Source organism: Carassius carassius, chromosome 13 (assembly GCF_963082965.1).
Source record: "Carassius carassius chromosome 13, fCarCar2.1, whole genome shotgun sequence".
Taxonomy (NCBI): domain Eukaryota; kingdom Metazoa; phylum Chordata; class Actinopteri; order Cypriniformes; family Cyprinidae; genus Carassius; species Carassius carassius.
Window position 1 is genome coordinate 5,090,228 of NC_081767.1, and position 12,728 is coordinate 5,102,955.

Here is a 12,728-nt window from a genome sequence, read left to right on the forward strand (position 1 = left end):
GCCTGTGATTGGCCCTCTTCGATAAACATCACAAATAAGGGGAGGTGCATTACAGTGGAGGATTGGCTTATTTGTGATAAAGGCTAAAATTAACCATTTGCCCCCTCACATAAAAGCATTTTTGATGAAGTATGTATAAATGGCGTGGTCTTCCCTCTTGTTTACCACCATTGATTCATCGCATTTGAAGTTGTGCATGAATGCTGCTTATAGTTAGGGTGTGGCTTGGACCTTCACGATCTGCTGCTTTAAAATCATCTCTGCCAAGCGTGACAGAAACATAGCAGTGGAATAGATTTTCATCCGCCACCACCCACCCACTCCTTCCTCTTTGTCTCCTTTTAACTGCGCATGTCCTCCAGTCAACAGAGACGTCTTCCCTCCTTCAGCCATGCCATAATCTATTGGAGCAGTTTTTAACTCATTCATTCTCATGATATTGCATCGATAGATTATTACAGTTATTCACATTTGGGAGACTAACCTATCCGCAAGCCTTCATTATTCCAGGTTCTAGTAATAAACTACACTAGCAATGTTGTCAGTCTCCAGCAGAGGACGCCGATGCATTATTTTAAGACCATCAACCCCCCTAGTTCCACTTTAAACGGAGTGATCACGAATGAAAAGACAAATTACTTTTCAGAATTATATGACATCTTGGTAATCTTTTTTTCTCTGAATGGAGATGCTCTTTTAGGTTGCTGTTCTTTTCTCCAAATTGCGATGCCTTCATTGTACATTTAAAATTTCAAAATTGTACACAGATACAATGTTAGCAGAGAAATAAAAGATAATAATAATTATAATAATGGGCATCACAAACATAATTTGATTTAAATTGTGTTTCAATTGGTACATACAAAGTATGCATATGTGAGAAATATGTCAAGAACTTGATGTTGAATTCTGAAATTTTTTAAGTTCCCTTTCATAGGTTCACTTCGATGCTGCGATGACGTCATCGCCTTGGGAACACCTGTGGTGTGACGGATGTCTGAAGCCCTTATACCATCAAGCCAATTTATTGGCCAATAGCGCTTAGCACCGCCCATACGTACGTATGCTATATATGCGTGCTGAGCGCCATTTCATCAGATTTTAATTCCTTCAGGAAGCGAATCATCTGTTGCCCATCGGAAAGAGTTCTTGTGTTCTAAGCTATCTATTATATAGAGCAGTTTACTCCTCTAAGGCGGACACAATGAGTTTTCCGGTATGTATGGACTCACGAGGAAACAGTTTGGAAGACCACTTTGCGTTCTTTATCTATTGTTGTATCCGTGATATCAGTGTTTTAAAATAAGTAAGTTGCACTCTGGGCTCGCTCTCTTTCTGAGGAAGGAGAGCTGTTCGTTCAACCCCCGCTGTTCTAGTTCTGGGGTTGCCGAGGCGCCGCACGAGCTCGACGCTTGGGGTGACGGCGATGAGCCCGAGTGTTCAGTGAGTGAGAGAACGGAATTAATCCCCCTTTTCTCTCGCTCTATTCCGCGGACCACGCGCACTCAGCAGAAGAGCGCCTCGTGAGTCAGATGGTTAGTCATATCTGTTTCCCGCTCCGGAAGATCGTAATCGATTCTCTCGGCTGCGGATTGGATGACGCATACTCTACAGCAGCCCCTGGCTCATGAGCTCACAGGCGACACAAGCTGTAGATATAAGCTATGGGTTAAGGGGCGAGCTTACTATATAATATCCACCGTTGCTCTACTTCCTCCCTGGATAAAGTGTTTTCTCAAATTTATAAAAACTATATATATATATGAGAGGCACTGATTTGAGGACGTTAAGTCATGCACTACGGTCTTGGCGCTTAGAGCTACCAAGCATTAGTTTGCCCGACTAATTACTATTTATTTCAGCTCCGCTGCTGCATTGAGCTGAAACAAATAAGTGGAAGAGCTCATGTGTTTCAGAGTATTTCTTATAGCAAGCTATAACAGTGAGCAGGCGTTTTTGCCCTTTCTCTCTCTTATCTGCTTAGCTGAACTAATGCAGACAGGTTCATTTGATTTGGCGCTTACGCTTCCAACTCTTGTTCATGTACTGTTTTTAAATGCAGACTCTAAGGAGTCCTGCAGCAGGTGTTTGTGCATTATGATTTTGTCGCTTCAAGCTACCAAACATTAATTTAGTTGAGCAGACGGGTTTACCTATCTCTCTCTCTTTCTCTACTTCTGCGCTGCACCGATGCACTAGACTGTCCAGCTAGTAATAATTCTTCAGCTCCACTGCTGTTTGAGCTGGAACAAATAGTAGACTCTGTGCTACGAGCTGGATCTGTGGAGTTTTGCAACACACATTGTCATGCAACATGGTTTTTGGCACTTCAGGCTACCAAAACTATTTGCATAACTGGCCTATCATTATTCTTCTCATCCCAACTGAGTTACTCTGAGCTGAGCTACTTTGTGAACAAGTTCACGGCTAAGAGTGTCTTTTATGGCAAGCTATTAATGCTCACAATGGTCAGCCTACTTTATGTGATTGATGCGGCGCTTTTGCTACCAACACTTGCTTCACGTGAATAGCCACATTATGTACTACAGCATAGATTATTGTGCACTAGAGATGTTGGGTGCTTCATGCTACCAAGCAGTGGTTTGCATGATTAATTACTCTGTTCTTTTCAGCTCCGCTGTTGCTTTGAGCTGGAAATGTGTATAAATGTGGGCAACCTACAAGTTTGTTGCCTTTATCAGTTTTTCCGCCGCATGTTGCGTTTCGGACTGATTTTATCGTTCTCCGCACATTAGCTTGAAGATGTAGAGGATAGCCCTAAAGCCATTAGTGCAGGGCCTATGTTGATATCCAAGTCCCCACTCTGTGGTTGGTGTTGGCATGCCTGATTTATTATCCATTCCTGTTTCAGAGGTTTTTCCCGCAACTCAGGTGTCTCGGGGCCTCATGAGGGAGGATCAGGCTGTCATATGGTTACACCATCCAGCTTATTGGGTTGATTGGATTTGCGTCCTAACCTTGTGCTTGGAGTAAGCAATGTCAAGGACACAGATGCTCATCTTGTCTCTATCTGAACCAGAGATTGGTTTGTGACCATCAGTCTAAGGATGCGTACTTCTGCTTCCAGATTGTCAGGAGACACAGGAAGTTCCTCAGGTTGCTTTTTGAATGAAGTTTCCCAATACTTTATTCCATTGAACTGGTCTTTAACGCCAGTTGAGCGGCTGTCACATTAGGTCAAGGACTGACTGTCACGTACGCTGATACAGGAAACAAGGAGAGATCCAAGTGCAGGTATGAGGTTTTATTTAGGGCAAATCCAAAAGGGTAAACAGTCCAGGCAGGGTCAAAACCAGAGTATCCAAACATGAAACAAAACAAGAACACATGGCAAAAGCAGACTATGACTAGTATCATACATAAGACAAGGACTCCGTGACAAAGACTCTACGGAGCGGCTCCCAGACGCTCCAAGACAGACACAAAACAGAGACCAGGAGGGAGGCGGACAGGTGGAGGCTCAGGGGGAGGGACGGAGGGTCAGAAAAGAAAAACATGAGGAACAGGCACCAGAATGTAAACACAAAACAAGAAGACCAGGAGGGAGGAGGACCGGAGGAGGTTCAGGGGGCGGGACAGAGGGCCAGACTAACAGAGGGGAACAGGGATAGACATTAACACAAAAACAAAAGGAAAAAACAACATGAAGCCCCCCAGGGCGGAGCAGAAGACCACCACACCCTTGTGGTCAAGGCCAGAGTCCTCCAGGGCGGAGCGGAAGACCACCACAACCGTGTAGTCAGGGCAAGCGCCCCCCAGGGCGGAGCAGAAGACCACCATGTCCATGTGGTCAGAGCGGAAGCCCCCCAGGGCGGAGCAGAAGACCACCATGTCCGCGTGGTCAGAGCGGAAGCCCCCCAGGGCGGAGCAGAGGACCACCACGTCCTCGTGGTCGACGCCAGAGTCCCCCAGGGCGGAGCAGATGACCACCACGTCCTCGTGGTCGACGTCGGAGTCCCCCAGGGCGGAGCAGATGACCACCACGCCCCTGTGGTCGATGCCGGAGTCCAACAGGGCGGAGCAGAAGGCCACCCAGTGACTTGACCTGACTCAGAAAGGTCCACGATGACTAGCCTTGTCTCTGGAGAGTCCATGGTACCTAGCCCTGACTCTGGAAGGTCATCGGTGACTGGCCCTGACTCTGGAAGGTCAGCGGTGACTAGCCCTGACTCTGGAAGGTCAGCGGTGACTGGCCCTGACTCTGGAGGGTCATCGGTGACTAGCCCTGACTCTGGAGGGTCCACAAGCACCTGACTAGCCTCTGGAAGGTCAACCGGAACCTCTCAACTCTGAAAATTCAACAATCACCTGACTCGACTCTGGAGGGTCCACTGGGACCTGACTCGACCCTGGAGGGTCCACTGGGACCTGACTCAACTCTGGAGGGTCCACTGGAACCTTACTCAACTCTGGAGGGTCAACTGGAACTAGCTCTGACTTTGGATGGTCGACGGTGACTAACCCTGACTCAGGAGGGTCCATGAACACCTGACTCGACTCTGGAGGGTCAACCGGGAACTGACTCAACTCTGGAAAGTCAATGGGCACCAGACTTGAATTAGGACTGCCTGTGGAGACGTGAGACGCCTCGGCTTCGGACACCGCCTCTGGAACGGCCTCGGGCACCGCCTCGGTAACGGCCTCGGGAACGGCCTCGGGCACTGCTTCGGTAACGGCCTCGGGAGCGGTCTCGGGCACCGCCTCGGCATCGGGCACCGCCTCAGCCTCCGGAACAGCGTCGGGCACCGCCTCGGCCCCCGGAACAGCGTCGGGCACCGCCTCGGCCCCCGGAACAGCGTCGGGCACCGCCTCGGCATCGGGCACCGCCTCGGCCCGGAACAGCGTTGGGCACCGCCTCGGCCTCCGGAACAGCGTTGGGCACCGCCTCGGCCTCCGGAACAGCTTCGGGCACCGCCTCGGGGACGGCAGCGGCCCGCTCGGGAACGTCCTCCTGGACGGCAGCGGCCCGCTCGGGAACGTCCTCCTGGACGGCAGCGGCCCGCTCAGGAACGTCCTCCTGGCTTTGAGGAATGGTAGACGCCTGTCTCCTCCTCCTCCGCCCTCTATGGTGGCGAAATGGTGGCACCTTGTCTGGAGACTCAGGCGTTGAGTCGACCATCTTGTGCTGTGGCGCTGGGCTGGCGGTCATCTTGTGCGGTGGCACTGGGCTGGCGGCCATTCTGTGCTGTGGCGCTGGGCTGGCGGCCATCTTGTGCTGTGGCTCTGGGCTGGCGGCCATCTTGTGCTGAGGCGCTGGCTCAGCAACCATGACGTGAACCGTCTTGGGAATCTCTAGGATCTTTGATAACATCTCGAAGTAATCGAGAAAGGTGTCAGCGGCCATCTTGGGCGTTGGTGCTGAGCTGGCAGCCATCTTGCACTGTGGTGTGAGGCTGGCTTCCATCTTGCCCCGTGGTGCGGGGTTGGTGGCCATGCACCGCAGCGGCGTTGGGTTGGGTGTGCTGTGGTGCTGGACCCGCGGTCATCATGGGCAGTGTCGCCGGCTTTCTCCTTCTGCCCTGGTGAGACGGCGGCTCTGGTCCCTCCCACGTGAGCCCAGAGTCAAAGGGGGGCCATGGTGGAGAGCGATGCTGGGCTTCCTCTCGCCCACCTCCTCCTCGGTGCCCTCCCCTGGTCCCGCGAAACACGACCAGGCGGGTTCCCTCAAATTGAGTGCTTCTCTCCCGCTCGGTGGCTGGGGAAGAAGCGTAAATCGACATACCGCTGGATCTCAAGGTGACGGAGTCCTTCTGTCACGTACGCTGATACAGGAAACAAGGAGAGATCCAAGTGCAGGTATGAGGTTTTATTTAGGGCAAATCCAAAAGGGTAAACAGTCCAGGCAGGGTCAAAACCAGAGTATCCAAACATGAAACAAAACAAGAACACACGGCAAAAGCAGACTATGACTACTATCATACATAAGACAAGGACTCCGTGACAAAGACTCAGACAGACCAGGTATAAATACACAGAAGGGTAATGGGGAAACAGGAGACAGGTGGGGAACAATCAATTAACTAGAACAAGGAGGAAGGTGACCAAATAAGGGAACAGGAAGTGATAATATGATACACACCGTGGGAACAGGAGGACACCTAGTGGAAACCCAGGGAACACAACCCAGACACTGTGACACTGACAACATGGCTGTGGTCTCATACATTGGTCAGAGAGGATTACACTCTCGCCCCGTCAGGTTGGTGAGATGTGTTCTTCTTTGGACGCAGACCAGGTTCCTGTCGATCAGAGCAGTTCATGTCCCGGGTCACCTGACCTCAGGAGTGGACTTACTCTTGCACCCTCAGTTGGGTGAGTCTCATATGGCAAGGTTCGAGCATGCGCATTGCCCACTCTGGTTTCCTTGTCTCCTCCGTCGCCTCTGGGTGGGGACGCTCTAGCCAAGAATGGCCCAGGACCAGTCTTCTGCCTTCCAGTCGACCTGCTTGCTTCCAAACGATTCTGTTCAGAGTAAGGTTGGTCTGAGTGAACATCTCCATTACCCTTAAGGACCTGCCACAGGTTTATGTGGCTGCCATATCTGCTGAGCGTTACCCATAGAGGTGTTTCAGAAAGAGGTCACCCTCTGGTTTTCCATTATGCAAGGACGAGACGGCTTAGGCCTTTCCACCCAGCACAGATTCATTTTGGGACTTATTTAGATTGGAAGGCCTGGCAGGCCATCCATTTGAGCCGTTTAAGTTTGTCAGATAACTTTGAAGTCATCTATTCTCAATTAGAGGAATAGGATCTGCAGGCTCTGTCAGCTCCTCTTGTATGGATTTTTCCCCAAGGTCGGTTAAGTCTTACTGTTTCCTAGGCCTAGTATATCCTAAGGCTGCTTCAACACTGTTCGTTTCAGCAAGTGGTCGGAGGCTTTATCTCTTGCTATGCGGGGTCAGATAGTACTATATCTTTAGCCTATGAGGCGCATGGTGTGACTTCGGCTCCTAAGGTGCGTGGTCGTTTTACAAGAGCAATGGCTTCTTTTCAGGCTCTCTTTTAAGAGCTTTGTATGAGATGTCTGTGCTGTGGCAGGTTAGTCCTCTCCTAGCACTTTCATCAAGTTCTACTTATCTGGATGTGAGGATGACTCGTCGCTCCGGGGTCTCTTTAGCTTGAGCAGATTCTTTCCTTGGTCCTCCAGCTATCTTAGGTACGTCAGGCGTTATAGTATATCGTTCCCAAGGCGATGACGTCACCGCAGCATCAAAGTGAACCTATGAAAGGGAACATCTCGGTTACGTATGTAACCTTGGTTCCCTGAGAAGGGAACGAGATCCTGCGATGCTTGGCCATTCCGTACCTTCGATAGCGCTTCCTTCGTCATAGTGTAAATCTGATGAAATGGCGCTCAGCATGCATATATAGCATACGTACGTATGGGCGGTGCTAAGCGCTATTGGCCAATAATTTGGTGTGATGGTATAAGGGCTTCAGACATTCGTCACACCACAGGTGTTCCCAAGGCGATGACGTCATCGAAGCATCTTGTTATATATATATATATATTCTACACAGCAATTACAATCAGTTCTGTTAACATTAACAGAATACAAATCAAATACAAATAAATATATTACAACAATTCACGACGAGTCAAGAGGGTCTGGCTGCTGGCTTGCACTTGCACTCTCAGACTTGCATTCTCAGACTTGCACTCTCAGACACTTGCACTTCCGCTTGTGACATCACTTGCAGTCTTTATTGTTTATTTTGTTGAAATTTTTTACTACTTCTTGTTTGAATTTCCCAACATTTTATAACAGTAGCCAGGTGGCAAAGACAAGAAAAAAGAAACTAAATTACAATGTCACTTGCAATCGCTACTTGCACTCTCCGCTGCCTGTGACATCACTTGCAATCAACACAAATCGTGCTTGTTGCCAAAGGAGACAAGACGCTGTGGTGGTGATTAAACGATTAAAACTAATTTAGCACTATAACGTACAGGGTCCTGCAAGAAAAAGACAATGCTTAGTTAATGCTTTGACATGACTACTGAAACTAAGGTCTGTCTCCAGAATCATACCAAGATTCTTGACTTGATTTTTAGTTGTTTGGCCCCTAGAGTCAAGGTATGCATTCACCTTGAACACTTCATCTTTGTTTCCAAATGCAATGACTTCAGTTTTTTTCCTTGTTTAACTGAAGAAAGTTCTGGCACATCCAACTATTAATTTCATCAATGCATTGGCAGAGGGAGTCAATTGGGCTATAGTCATTTGGAGATAAGGCTAGGTAAATCTGGGTATCATCAGCATAGCTGTGATAGGCAATTTGGTTCTTTCTCATTATTTGACTTATTGGGAGCATATACAGGCTAAACAAGAATTGACCCTTGTGGGACTCCGCATGTCATGGACGTCCACTTAGACTTATGCTCTCCTATACTCACATAATAGCCTCTCCCTTCTAAGTATGACCTGAACCATTTGAGTACCATCCCAGAAAGCCCGACCCAGTTTTCCAGTCTCTCTAGTAGTATGTTATGATCGGCAGTGTCAAACGCAGCACTGAGATCTAGCAATACCAGCACCGATATTTTGCCATAGTCACAATTTAAGCGAATATCATTTATTATCTTAATGAGTGCTGTCTCTGTGCTGTGATGCGGTCGAAAACCAGATTGAAAATTGTCCAGGTATCCAATTGAGTTTAAGTATTTGTTCAGCTGATTAAAAATGACCTTTTCTATAATTTTGCCTATAAAAGGAAGATTAGATATTGGTCTAAAATTGCTCAAAATGGTGTTATCAAGATTGATCTTTTTCAGGAGGGGCATAACAACTGCAGTTTTTAAGGAGTTTGGAAATGTCCCAGAAAGAAGTGAGGCGTTCACCACTTCTAAAAGATCTGCTTCTAAGCAGTTAAGCACACTTTTGAAAAAAGATTTTGAAAATGACGATTTTAGGTGCTGCACTATGTCTTCCAGAATTTTGCTATCAATTGCTTCAAAAATAGACAAAGTATCTTTTTGATATTGTGGCCTAATCTGTCTGACCTCTGCATTACTTGAGGATGTGCTAATCGCCTTCCTGATATTGATGATCTTCTCAGAAAAGAAGGATGCAAACTCATTGCATTTGCTGTCTGAGAGCATTTCACTGGGAATCTGACTTAGGGGGTTTGTCAGTCTCTCAACAGTGACAAAAAGAGTATGAGTGTTATTTAAGTTACTGTTTATAAGGTTTGAGAAGAAATTCTGTCTAGCTGTGGCTAGTTTCAAATTAAAAGCATGAAGGCTGTCTTTATAGATGCTATAGTGAATTTCAAGTTTTGTCTTCCGCCACATCTGCTCGGCTTTTCTGCATTGTCTTTTCATAGTCTGAACTGCTGTTGATCTTCTCCAAACTGATTTCTGTCTGTTTGTTTTCTTACTGACTATTATTGGAGCAATATCATCAATAACATTCTTAACTTTTGAGTTGAAGGAATCAAGGAGAATATCAACAGAGTCTGCAGAAATGCTTGGTGTTAAAGATATAGCCTCCATAAATAGTACACTTGTGTTCTCGTTAATGCATCTCCTTCTGACAGAGACCGATCTAGATTCAGTTGTAGCTAGCAGACATCAAAATATCAAAGAAAATACAGAAGTGATCAGATAGTGCTATGTCCTTAATAACAATGGATGAAATGTTTAGACCCCTACTGATGATTAAGTCTAGAGTGTCTCCACCTTTGTGTGTGGGTCCATGCACATGCTGAGTCAAGTCAAAAGTGTTTAGAACCGTTACCATTTCTTTTGTAGTTTTGTTTTCTGCATTATCTATGTGAATATTAAAATCCCCTGCAATAACAAAACAGTCAAACTCTGAGGAAATCATTGATAACATTTCTGTGACCTCTTCAACAAAGGCTGGATAGTATTTTGGAGGCCTGTAAATAATAATAAACAGAATGCGTGGAGCACCTTTCAGCACAATCCCTAGATATTCAAAAGACAAGTACTGACCAAATGACACTTGCTTGCATTGAAAGACATCTTTAAATAGAGCAGCTACACCTCCACCTCTCCTAACAGTCCTGCAGACACTCATGTAAGTGAAGTTAGGAGGGGCTGCTTCATTGAGGATTGTTGCATTGCAGCTGTCTTCAAGCCATGTTTCATTTAGAAACATAAAATCCAGATGGTTTGTGGTTATAAAGTCATTGATTAGAAATTATTTATTTTTTAGTGAGCGAATGTTTAAAGATGCTAACTTGATGGCTGTGCTTTGTGTCTTTACATCAATTTTAGTTTGATGCATAATAGGCCGCAGATTAGATGAGTTTGCCCTTCGGCTTGAGATGGCCTTAGACTTTCTATCACGTGATAAAACTGAAATAGAGAAAGCTACAGGCACACTGGGTTCCCGCTTGTTCTGTAGGCATTTGTAAATGTTGCTGTTATTATAGCAGGGACCCGACACATATCACTGAGAGCTGCTATCAGTTGTTTTTGGTTCCCCTTCAGCAGATTGATGGTTTGGGCCCTGGCGTTGTGGCAGTGGTCGAAGAGCTCTCACAGGAGCAGGGACCACAGGCTTTGGTGGTTTTGGGGCCTGCCGTTTTTTTGTTGATATCTGGGTGCTTGCAGCAAATGAGTGAGAGAGTTTAGTCCCAGCATACACCAATTCCTCCATTTTCTGTGAAAAGCACAGAAGTGGAGATGCTGGAGAAAGGGATAATGTGTCTGGTGAGATGGGCTGTGTCTCTGGTGTTTCTGGTGGCTGTGATATGTTGTACTGGCTTCCCTGGCTGTTTTCCAGAAAGTCGTCCTTGGGTGCTGAATCTTGTAGCTGTTTTGATACATCACAGTCAGTCTGTGAGGAGCTCTGTGGGCAGGGCTCAGCCGGGATAATGTCTATCAGCAGTGATTGTTTTGTCTGCATGGTGTTATCAGTGTCCTTGTGGGATATGTCAACCACATGATGACTCGGACCCGGTGTGTGTGTGTGTGTGTGCTGAATGGCTTGACACACTCTGCTGAAGGATGACGGAGGGAAAAGTAGATATTGTCCTTAAACACTCTAGCACCAAGTTTGTTTGGGTGGAGGCCATCCGGTTTAAACAATTGTCTATGGCCCCAGAAAAGATTGAAGTTGTCAATGAAATTCACTCCTTTTATATTACAAGATCTTTGTAGCCATGTGTTCAGCCCAAGCAACTGTGAAAACATATTTAGTTAGTAACATATATGTTAGTAGCGATGTTAGCTGCTGGCTGATCAGATCCATGTTTAAATACATTTGGGGATTCCTCACCCACATTCATTAATGCTTCAAATCTGTTCTCAAGATGTATAGGGGGTGGTTGAATGCCAGTATTCACAAGCCTTGTCATAGTCGAATCTGGGGTAGAGGAAGCTACGGCAACAATACGAGAAACTCAGAAGATTCATGGGACTCACCGGCTGTATGCTGAGAGGGTCCATGACGATGGTCTGCTAAGTGTTCCGTCTGTTTTGGAAGTCCAGCAAGTAACTTTGTTTCAAGAATCACAATCATTTGTAGAAGTTTGCAGCAGTTCATGCAACAAGTAGATCCAACAGGAGGCATTTTCTCTCTCTTCTGTTTGAATGTAGGCAGTTGTTTTCCCGTCTCTGGAATGTAATCTGCTGGCAGTGAGAGGCAAAGTTTTCTTTTTGTAGTATTATTCCAGTCCCAAAGAGTTTTTAGTTTTAGCGTTTGTGCCAAAAATCTGTTTTTTGAGCACTGTGCTGATCTGCTGATGTAGAAATCTTAGAAAAATCAGAGAAAAGTACAGAAATAAGAAGCAAAGCGCAGAGCATTAAGTTAGAACGTCCGAACGGTAGCAAAGCTGACGTGGAGGTATGTATAACTGCAATATAAAGTAATTTTGAGTATTATTGCTATTAGTATTATTTTCTAAAATTAGGTACATGTAATATAAAAGTACATATGGCAATGTTTTTGCAACAGCTCCAAGTCTCACGCGCAGTGTAAGCTATACGTCACTGTCCGAATCCTTTCACTTATTTATTTGTTCACTCCTTCCTGATATAGTGAACTCAACTGCCATACACTATATAGGGATTAGTGAATGAGTGAATGAGTGAGCGATTTCAGACACAGCATCAGTGCAAGTGCAAGTCTGCAGCCAGACCCTTCTCTGATCCTTCTCTCTTTATGTGTCTTGTTTTTTTGTTTTTTTGTTTTTTTAAGAAAAGGGTGAAATCTTTTTTCCCCATCTTTCCACTGAAACACGTCGACAATAAAGCCAAGCAGCATAAACACAAGATAACAATAGGCCTAATTAAAAAATGGAAATAATATAAAAACACGTTATATACGAATTAAGTTACACTGAAGGAGGGTTAATCCATGTATGTTGTTTTTGTTTTAACGGTTGAAATACAATTTTAAAATTACTTTTAAAATCCTTAAAATACGGAGAAACAAATCTAAATATATGTGAATAAAAGTTGTCTAAAATATTGACTTAATTTGATCTCTTTGATGAACAATTGATGAAATCTTCCTCTAGAGACGAAATGTCTTAAATGAATAGTTTAAATTAATGTAATAATTAATAGTTAAGGACATCATATTTGAAAAACGAAGATTCTTAAAGTACACCTTCAGTATACGTTTCTTTGTCCAGGTAAATATTATAAACTGCAGTACATTGATCTAATTTCACACACCTAAAATGCCGTTTATCTTAGTTTCCATGGTAACACCAAAGTTCTTTACGACAGC